We start from the raw sequence: 11,749 nt of genomic DNA on the forward strand, positions 1-11,749 counted from the left end.
AGAGTGTAGTATCGAGTCTCAACCAACTCCAGTCGGAACCGAAGCCAGTTATCTCACTACTTTCTAATGGCCAGGATGAGTCAATTAGGGTTCTAAAGGTCTGGTTAATGCTTTTATGACACCACGCGAATGCCAAATATTTCCTCAACTAACATGAGGAACATCAGGACATCCAAAGTGCCACATTAACCGTAGCCATCATTTTGACCATTCCAGTATACGCCGGACAGTCGCGATGATCTCTTGCTACTTACCTAAGGTACACTCGATCCGGGTGTAGGATCTTTCACTCAAGCATAACATACCCAAGCAATCCCTTAAAAATAAATCAGACAAATTGAATAAGTGATCTTGTTTTTAAGGTAACCTCTCTTTTTAAATATTTAGGGTCCCCAGCAGAGTCGCCAGTTCTGTCATACGGTGAACTGGACTTTTTGTGTTTTTTATCGCAATGTCGCGGTTAGCAAGAGTCGCCACCGACTTTTCTTTTATCCAATAAGGAAAGGTGGAAAAGAACAGGAAAGACCTTAATTTAGATTTTGGGTTCGGGAGGTACATTATACAAAGGGAAGGTGTTAGCACCCTTTGTATCCATGGTTATCCATGGGCTCTTAATTGCTCGATCACTTATATTATTTTTGTCTGAAAAAAAGTGTTTGTGAATTGTTTGGAAAATTGTTTTTGGAAAGAGAATTTAACTTTGTAATGATTCTTGTATGAATATATACAAAGTAGTTATCTCGTTTAGTTTTGGAAATTGTTTAAAAAAATATAACTCGGTAATGATTCTAGTATGAATATATACCAAGTGGTGATTTTCTAAAGATATTTTGAAAGGTGTGAGGTGTGAAAATTGTTTTTAGATTGTGAGCCAACAATTAAGAGTTATACCGACCCAAGGTCTTTATGAGCATTTCCTATCCTTATGAGGGTAAAACTGTCCTTATTATTGAGAAATAAGTAGTTTTATCCTTTGGATGTTTAAGGGTCATCGTAGGGTCATCGATAGGTCATTGAAGGCAACAGTTACGAGGATATCTTAGCATTCGAAGGGACTATCATCTTTTAACCGTAGGCAACATCGGAGGGTCATCGAGGGACAAAGTTGTATATTCGAAGGCAACATCCGAGGGACTATAATTTATTTTATGATGATTTAACCGAAGGGTCTTTGCTAAGGGTATCCCCACGTTCGCGGGACATGACCGTAATATCGTAATCGTAAGGCAACAAAGAGAGGTCCAAGATCACTTATTCAAAGGCAAAGTTTTACAATTAATTATATAATTAGGATGAAACTCCACATTAAAATTATTAAAAATAATATATTAAAAAATTAATACATTAGAAATTAATACATTAAAAATTAATTTAGGGTGAAACTCCACAAGGGTATCCCACAAATAAAGTGGAATACCTAGCCAATAACCTTTTCCTGGGATATGTGAACCTTTACGAAACTCAAAAAAAAAGAAACATGTCAGAACACCAAATCAGGGTGCAATCGAAGATTACACCGGAGAAATATCACGACAATAAATAGGATAGGATGAATAATGCATGGCTATGATAAAACATAAAAAAAAACAGAATAGAAAAGTCAGCTACTGTCTCGTTCGCCTCTGCCTCGCCTAGCGAAGGCCAGGCGAATACTCGCCCCAGGCTCGCCTAGCGAGGTGCTAGCGAGCGGCCACGGATTTTGAATTTGAAAACAGCCCCACGTTAGGAACTTTGAATTTTATGGCATTTTATCACAGGAATAACATGATCAAACATTCAGGGTATTCAGGCATATTTAAATTCCCATACGAAAGCAAATTATATATCAACATTTAATCATGACGCATTATATATGTAGATATGGCCAATTGAAAGTATAAACAATAGAGATACGCAAACCTGTTTGCCAATTCAAGGTTGAAGGGATTGACCACTTGTAGTATCGGAATAAGTTAGGCAGCGGGAATTGGACGGCGATGGCTTCGGTGCAGATGGGCTGCCTTCAGGGTTTCTTTACTCTGAATTCTCCGGGTAGGCAGGGTTCCTATGCCAAAACTTCTATTCGTTCTTCTCTGTTCTCCTCCTCTTTTTTTTCCCAGTGAATCTCCCAGTGTAACTCCAAGTCTAACTCCCCTACTGAAACTTCAGTATTTATAGACTAATTTCGTGGGTAATGGGCTTGGAATGAGGGAGACCCAAGTCCAAAATAATTTGTTATATTTTATTTATTTATTTATTTTAATTATTTAATTAATTAATTAATTAATTAATTAATTAAAAAAAATTTTTTTTTTTCGTTTCTCGTTTTTTTTTTTTTTTTTTTTTTTTTTTTGGGCTCAGAATGAAGCCCGAAATTTTTGTTGTCTGTCAGCTTCGCTAGGCGAGCGCGTAGCGAACAGGCCAGTTTGGGCCATTTTCTGGATTGGGCCATCCGTGAGCTGGGCCTTTGTTTCTTCAAGATCAGTGTTATATATGAGTCGGCATGCCTTGCAAAATGTCTTGAAATATTAATGGGCAAATTTTGGGGTATGACAGATACTTTATAACAAAATAAAAAATTAATTATTACTAGTTCCAACATTGGGACACCAAGTTCGGTTGTGACCAGGAAGACAACACATGGAATATTTTCTCTCCAACTTATCAGCCATGTTCATTTTCATTCTAATACGTGTGCTAATTGGACGACCTTTCTTGTTCCTCCTCATTCTTGGATTATGAAAAATTTGATCTCCTTTATAAATGGATCAATATTCATCATATGGTAGCACTGGAAAACTTTTGCTGTAAACCCCAAATAGGTTTGCAACCTTGTAAACATTGGACAAAAGAGCGTAGGCATTGTGGCGCACCATAGAACATGCAGCGATAACATGTAAACAAGGGATATGGTATGCTTGAAACTTTTCATAGTCACACCAACCATTTATTAGTTTGACCTTATAATGTCCCATAGGCTTCCCCTCACAGTGGTCCATTGTATCCTTCACGCTGAAAGTGTTTTGATTATAGTAAAAAATTCTTACCTGATGTGTGTTGGATTTTGCTATTTCTTATTTCATCACCTTAACGCAATTGTCTGTAAATGTTTGCCCAGAATTCAAAATTACACTCCACTTTGCACCCTTTTCAGCAAATAGTGATCCCAGACTATAGTATGTTGCACTTACCAATGCTGTAATGGGCAGATTACGAGTGCCTTTAAAGACTGAATTCATTGATTCAACGAGGTTCGTTGTCATGTGACCCCAACGTTGACCCCCGATAAATGCCCTCGTTCACTTTTCTAATGGAATATTGTCTACTCACCTTAAAGCATCACCATTAGCCATGTCAATTTCATTCCGATAATAGTTAAATATGGGTTGGTTTAAAGCATACCCTATATGTTAAAAATAAATGGGTTAATGTTATAATATATAATTGACTAAGATATAATGTTAGCAAATAAATAGATACTTATACATGTCAATAACTTTTTTTCGGAGGTTTTTATCCTTGATTTTTCTCATGAAACTTTATGCAATGTGTTTGATATAGTAGATATGTACAAATTGTGGATTATGCTAACCATTATCTGGATTATTATATGCACTTTCAATCGATGTATGCCTGTCTAAAATCAAACATAGGCCAGGTTGAGGAGCAATATGCCTTCTCAAGTTCTGTAGAAAGAACCCCTAACCTTCAGCCGTCTCACCTTCCACAAGGGCAAAGGCAACTAGGAAAACATTATTGTTGCCATCTTGTGCTACCGCCATAAGCAACGTTCCTTTGTACTTACCAAATAACCATGTTCCATCAATTTGAAGTATAGGCTTGAAATATGCAAAGCCTGTAATGCATGGTTGGAATGTCCAGAATAGTCGGTGGAAGATGTGTTTTCCTTCAACAATAGTGTTGTCATCTGTATATATGGGTAGTGTTTCCATTTCCACCGCTGTACCTGGAACAAAATTTTTAAGTGCTAACAAGTAATGTGGAAGTTCTTTGTATGAATTCTTCCAGTTACCGTATACCTGTTCAATTGCTTTATTCCTTGCAATCCATGTTTTCCTGTATGACATAGTGAAATTGTATTCAGAAACAATTTTACTGATACAAATGATCACCTTGATAGAAGGATCCTTGTCTACAAAAGGCATTAAATGTTAACACATAAGGTGAGAGCTAAATTTTCGATGCTCTTGATTAAAGATAATTGTTGAAAAACTACGTGGTAGGTTCATAATGCCTATCTCCCACAAGTCACTTCTTTTTCTATAGGATGCCAATAGACGAAACTTGCATGTATCGTTTTTGCAACATATTATATATCTCTTCTTATCAGAATCTTTCACCTTAAAATCCACACAATGTTTCATGTGATATTTTTTTATGGCAAGCACACAATCAACTTTATTTTTAAATTGGTTACCCACATCTATGTCACCCTCCATTGGAGGACGAGGAATGTGTGGCCACTCAAAGGAAGATTGATCTACACTTAAGGACATGTTTTTCATGTGGGAAGGTGGGCAAAAAACATTCCCAATTGGAATCTGGTGTTCATCAATGACGCCTTCGTCAACTTCTTCCTGTTCAACATTATCTCCTTCTTCAAATAAAGTAGTAAAGTAATGATCGACTTGTGCCTCATTTTATCCTTCAGCATCTTCTTCTTCAACATCTTCGTTTGGATATGTGATTAATTTGTATCTATCACAAAATAGACACCTATTTGACCCTCGTAACCACCCCATGTCTTCAAACTTCCAACACACCAAACCATCAACCAACACTTACACCGAACAACCAACATGTAACATCCAACAACAAACATTTAACACTCAACAACCTAAATATAACACCCAACAACCTTTCAACCTAAAACAACAACCTTACACCCCAAGCCAACACTACCATCAACCAAACCCATCATTTAACCCAATCTCTTACAACATCCAACAACAAAATCCAAAATTTACCCCCTTAACATACACCCAACAACAAATACCATCCACCACCCACTATAACTAATACTCATTCTCACAACCTACCCCCACAAGAACACAACTACCAAACCCCCAACCACAAATGCCTTTTTACCACTCACAAACCTTCCCCTTAATTCATCCAAAGACCAACGATCCTACACCCCTTACATGAGTAACTCAATGTCACCTACCACCCAACTGTTGGTTGCGATAAAGCAGCAAGCAAAAGTAAGTATTTTGATTTTTATCGTCTCTATGGAGATTAATGCGATATCAGTGTTGTTCAAGAGTCTCTATTATTTTAGGCTTGGGCTTGTAAGGTTTATAAGCGTACATATGCAAAAAGTAAAACATATGCACAAGTAATTAAAGTAATATAGAGAACTTGTCAGGAATGAATTTCATCCACCTATCTAATATGCAAATTTATCAATCAGTTGTACACAATTTAAAACACTTATCAATATCACCACGTATCACTCACATTAATGTTCATGTCTGAAGCACTGACGAGAGTCACATCGTATTGTCTAATCGACGATCTCTCAGCCTATCAAACAATACGGAGCATTAGGATTCGAGACTCACGCGAATGTTAAACCTAAATCGATGTCTAGAGTTTAACGTCTAACAAATGATTATCCTAGATTGAGTTTCAAAGAGTATTTCTTAATAATAATTCAAATGAATAGATAAACAAGTAAACAAGGATAACATCGATATAGATTCATAAAATAGATCGTATACAACAACATGATCAATAAATATACATATTATCAAAGCAAACTTACATACAATTCCAACAAGAAAGATACAAAGAGAAGAATGGAGATAAACAAGGATCCCTCCACGTGTCAAGCGAATTGATGCAAATCTAACTCCGGATCTTCAAGATGCAACCCCTAATGTTGTTTTTAATCTACTCTCCACAAAGAATGGTGGTGATGGATTTGGGGTTAAAAGTTTCCAAAACCATAACCTAAAAGTATGATTTGATCCTATTTATACAAAATTGGGATTTTACTGTCTCGCCCGGTGAGCTAGGTCTCGCTCGACGACCATCACTTAAAGTGCCATCCACTTTGCCACACCTCGCCCAACGATCATAATGTAGTTTTTCCTCTATCCAAAGTCTGGAAGGCCTTGCCCCGAGCTCGCCAATATTCTCCCGGCGAGCTCGCTTCCTCTTCGCCAATGCTCGCCCGGTGAGCAAGCCTTATTTTCAGCAAATGGTTTTTCTTCTAACTTCTTGGTTTTATGCCTTTATTATTTGATTTCCTACACACTTAGCACATATATCAAGGATACCAAAGCCAAATTCAAAATAAATAATATTCTATAAAAAATCGGGAAAATTAATCATTGAAATCGCAAATTAGGGATGAAAATGCTATGTTTTTATGTACAAAAATAGTCAAAATTTGCACTTATTAAACTCTCCCCAACTTAAAACTTTGTTTGTCCTCAAACAATGGTCAATCAAACCTAAAGAAACAAAAGCAACTACCAAGAAATCATGATCAACAAGTTTTTAGAAACGAAAACAAATGTATGGTTTAAATTACAAAAGTCCAAGAAAAGTAATGCTTACCACTATACTACAACGATACCATGACCATGAAACAAATTTTAAGCACAAAACACATGTCAAAATTCTAATGCAACACAATTTCAAAAATAAACCACACCTAACACACAACTTCATCGATGGATGAAGGACAAACATGAGGGACTTGACTCACACCTAACGATCTTGCTAACATCTAGATCAAATTATGCATTTATCCAAAAAAAAAATCATATTGAAAGCATAAAACACAAATCATAAGGATTTTCAAGGGTTGTAATGTGACTTAGTTAACAAAGAAAAGTCATATCTAAAGGTAAGTGAAACAAAAACTTGCCTAATCAAATGAGAGTGATCATTTCTCACAATCTCAAGCATTCACAAATTTTATTCACCTTACTCTCTTTTCCCAATTGTTACACCTCTGCACACAACTTATTAGCATAATTTATTTGCCACTATTTTTTTCTTTTTTCAAGGCTTTTTCTTTTTCTTTTCTTTTTTCTTTTCTTTTTCACTTTTATCTTTCTTTTTCCAAATTTTTCTTTATCTTTCTCGACCTCTTAGCAACCAACCTTTTCTCCCCAACTTGAATGCAACCAATCATTGTAATGTGAATACTCCCAAACTTTCTAAGGCAAGGGTAAAAATTCAAACCATAATTTATGGTTGAGGGTTCAAGAAAAAAATCTCAGAATCCAATCTAAAATCAACAATAAACTAATTAGTTATGTATAACTTCCAAAAGTTAACATCAAAATGGATCCTGACACAAGACTCAAAGGGGGAAAGCAAATTCTCATTCACTCACGAGGTAGACTATTTTTTGGTCAAGTGGTTGTGCTCAAAATCAAACAAAATGCCTTGATAATTTTCATGCTTTCATACAATTCAACACAAATGAAAGATTAAACATAATAAAACCGAGTTAAAACAAGAATTGTTGGTCGCCTGTGCATATAGTAAATAATGGAAAGGTTTCTCACATTTGGTTATGATCTAAAGTGATTTAATTATGAACAAGTATTGCAAAAGAATGAATGGCATGACATTTGTACAAAGCCTAAGTTTCATATTCATGTTATGTTATAGAAAGTATTAAACATATACCTTGACAATGTATCAAATTTTAAACTCATATCATTACTATACAAATGCAAGTTGAAACATTCAAACTCAGAATAATTACTCAATGCTTTTTCAAGCCATTCAAAAACAAACTTTGAGAACAGACACAATTTTTTTTTAAACTATCTACTTGAACAAATATTATGACAAAACAAGAATATATACAATATAAACAAGTATGAAAAACAAGTACAAAGCAAGTATCTATACAATATAGACAAGTTTGTATACAAGTATCTATATACTATACACAAGTACAAAGTTAAAAAAAAATAGAAACTATTGCGATGCTTTCAATATCTAAATACTAATCCCCGACAACGACGCCATTTTGTTGGTTGCGATAAAGCAGCAAACAAAAGTAAGTATTTTGATTCTTATCGTCTCCACATGGATTTATGCGATATCAGTGTCGTTCAACAGTATCAACGGTTTTAAGCTTGGGTTTGTAAGGTTTATAAGCGTACAAATGCAGAAAGTAAAACATATGCATAAGTAATTAAAGTAACAGAGGGAACTTGTCAAGAATGAATTTCATCCACCTATCTAATATGCAAATTACCAATAAGTTGTACACAACTTAAAACACTTATCAATATCATCATGTATCATTCACAACAATGTTCATGTCCGAAGCACTGACGAGAGTCCTATGGTATTGTCTAATCGACGATCTCTCAACCTATCAAACAATACGGAGCATTAAGATTCGATACTCACGTGAATATTAAACCTAAATCTTTGTCTAGAGTTTAACGTCTAACAGATGATTATCCTAGATCTAGATTCGAAGAGTATTTCTCAATAACAGTTCAAATCAATAGATAAACAAGTAAACAAGGATAACATCGATATAGATTCATAAAATAGATCATATATAACAACATGATCAATAAATATACATACTATCAAAGTAAACTTACATACAATTCCAACAAGAAAGATACAAAGAGAAGAATGAAGATGAACAAGAATCCCTCCACGTGTCAAGCAGATTGATGCAAATTGAACTCTGCATCTTCAAGATGCAACCCCTAATGTTGTTTCTAAGCCACTCCCCACAAAGAATGATGTTGATGGAATTGGGGTTAAAAGTTGCCAAAACTATAAACTAAAAATCTGATTCGGTCCCATTTATACAAAATTGGGATTTTACTGTCTCGCCCGGCGAGTTAGGTCTCGCCCGGCGACCACACTTAAAGTGCCATCCACTTGGCTCAAACACATCAAACAATCATTGAAAAATGTCTACTTTCTCCCGGCGAACTCATCCTCGCCCGACGACCTCAAGTTTGCCACACCTCGCTCGACGACCATGATGCATTTTGCCTCTGTCCAAAGTCTGGAAGGCCTCGCCCCTAACTCTCCAACGTTCTCCCGACAAACTCGCTCCCTATTCGCCAATGCTCACTCGACGAGCAAGCATTATTTTCAACAAATTGTTTTGCTCTTAACTTCTTGGTTTTGTGACTTTATTATTTGATTTCCTGCAAACTTAGCATACATATCAAGGATACCAAAGCAAAATTCAAAATAAATAATATTCTATAAAAAATTGGGGAAATTAATCATTGAAATCGCAAATTAGAGATGAAAAATGCCAAGTTTTTATGTACAAAAATAGTCAAAATTTACACTTATCACCAACCAAATTGGAATAACGAGGGAACAAGATTAAGTTATGACAGTGCGACAACGATGAACGAATTTAGTGATGATAAGGTCGTTGAATTTATGAATCTCAGGAGGTCATCTTGAATTGGACAAGCTCCTCTATGTGAAACTCACCAACACTTTCATCGACCAGGTCAAAATCAAGGCCAGATAGGGATTTAATGTACTTCTTTTTAATTAAATAAATAATTTTTCTATTATTATTTATTTATTTTTATTGTTATTTTAATTATTAATAAAATATATTTTAATTATAACAATTATTTTTATTTTAATTAATTTAATATTTCATTAAATATAAATAACTATATTCAATTAATATTATTAAAAACTATTAATATATATTATTTATATTTAAAATTTATTTTAATTTTAATTTAATTCATAAATATTTCATTACAACACTAACGCCCATTTAAAGGACGAAACTTCATTTTTCTACAACAGGGTCACATATTCAATTCAATGGGCGTTGTCATCTTTATTGTACATTGTCGCCTTTTCATTGGGCGACCACACTCAAACAATAATACAAAGTATGATATTTTAGTATTTAGTTTGAAATGAATGACAACTTAAGATTTTTTTTTACCAAAAGTGTGGCAGTAAAAATTCACATATTTTATCGGTTTGGTCATATTCTAGGGACGACGACGGACTTAGAAATTATTTCTCTGTTTTTTCTTATAATCAATTTGAATTAAGAGGAGTACTAACTGTACTCCACTCCAATTACACCCAAACGAGAATAAAACCAAAATTAAAGTCAAAAACAAATGTCTAGAATGTCATTGCAAAAAGAACTCTATTACTACTCGACCAAATAAATCAACACACCTAAGATCAAATAGACAAACACAACTTCCCTAACACTGCAGAACTCAAACCGATCATAAAGTGATCGAAATGCTCAATCGGATTAGAAACCAACACATCTCAACTAGGAACAAATCTGAAACCACACGTTACAACTTAGGTATGTCCTGTTTCTTTTTCAAATACAGTGGACAAACCAAATTATATATAAATAATGATATAAATAAAAGAAAATGAAAATATGATAATCTAAAAAAACACACTTTTCTCAACAGTAAATCGTTGTGTTAGTCTTTGACACATTATTATTATTATTATTATCATTATTATTATTATTATTATTATTATTATTATTATTATAGTTTTTTAGAATAATTTAAAATTACAAATATATTTTTTAAATATTTCTTTTGCTTATAATTTTATAGAATAAATTAATTAATGAAAAAATAAATTTGAGAACTAAAGGTATTTGGCAATATTGTGCAATTTCAACACACTCATGAACTATATATAATGATAGCATCTCGTTTATTTTGAGAAATGACTATATAATCTAAATTAAATCTTATATTTAAATTGAAAATTACATTCACCTTCACCTCCATTCAACTTTGTTAACTTCTTATAATTTTAATAAAATATATTAACCTTTCTTAAGTTTACATATATTATTAAAACTTTTTTGTGACAGATAAAAGTTATAGGTAAAATGTATATATATATATATATATATATATATATATATATATATATATATATATATATATATATATATATATATATATATATATATATATATATATATATATATATATATATATAATCTTTCAATTGTCATTAAAAATTACAATGCAGTGTTGATGCCATTTTAATAGACCCTAAAAAGATTAATGTATATTTTAAAATTAATTGAGATGTTTGTGTTATTTTAATACATCTCAAAGGAGGTAAGTGTAATTTTCTCTAAATTAAATCTAAACTTAAAATCAAATTAGTTACTTGAAGTATGTGGGAAGAGGGGGGATTATTGAACCGATTTGAGTTAGATAAATTTAAATTGTTAATTTATGGTTCAATATCTGACGATAATAATTTTAATATTTTTAATTATGTGTTGTTGTAAATAAGTTGTTAATATTTAATTGTTAATATTGAAGTATGTCTTAAAATCTTAAGTGATGAAGATAAATAAAATATATTTTGAGATTGTGAAAATCATAAATCAGCGTAGAAGTCAACGAAGGCGGGCGGCGAGGCCAAATTAGGGTCTGGCGTTGACAAACAATAGTGATCGGCGAGTCGGCAACTGTCAAGTCGATTCTAGCAAGCGATTTGGGTCTACGGGTATCAGATCCGACCCACACAATTTTCGTGTTTCAGGCTTGGTTGTTTCGATTTTTGGACCAACTTTCTAATAGGTTGTGTTTTGTGCTTGTTAAGTATCTGTTGGATTTAAGCAGTTATAAATATGTATATCGATCATTCTTGTTTTCACATCCTTCAGAACTTTAGAGTTAAAGATAGAGATAAGGGGTTTGAAGGTGAGAAAATTATACACTAAGAAGAGGGGTTGAATTGTGTATAT

This window comes from Lathyrus oleraceus, chromosome 7, assembly GCF_024323335.1.
Source record: "Lathyrus oleraceus cultivar Zhongwan6 chromosome 7, CAAS_Psat_ZW6_1.0, whole genome shotgun sequence".
Taxonomy (NCBI): Eukaryota; Viridiplantae; Streptophyta; class Magnoliopsida; order Fabales; family Fabaceae; genus Lathyrus; species Lathyrus oleraceus.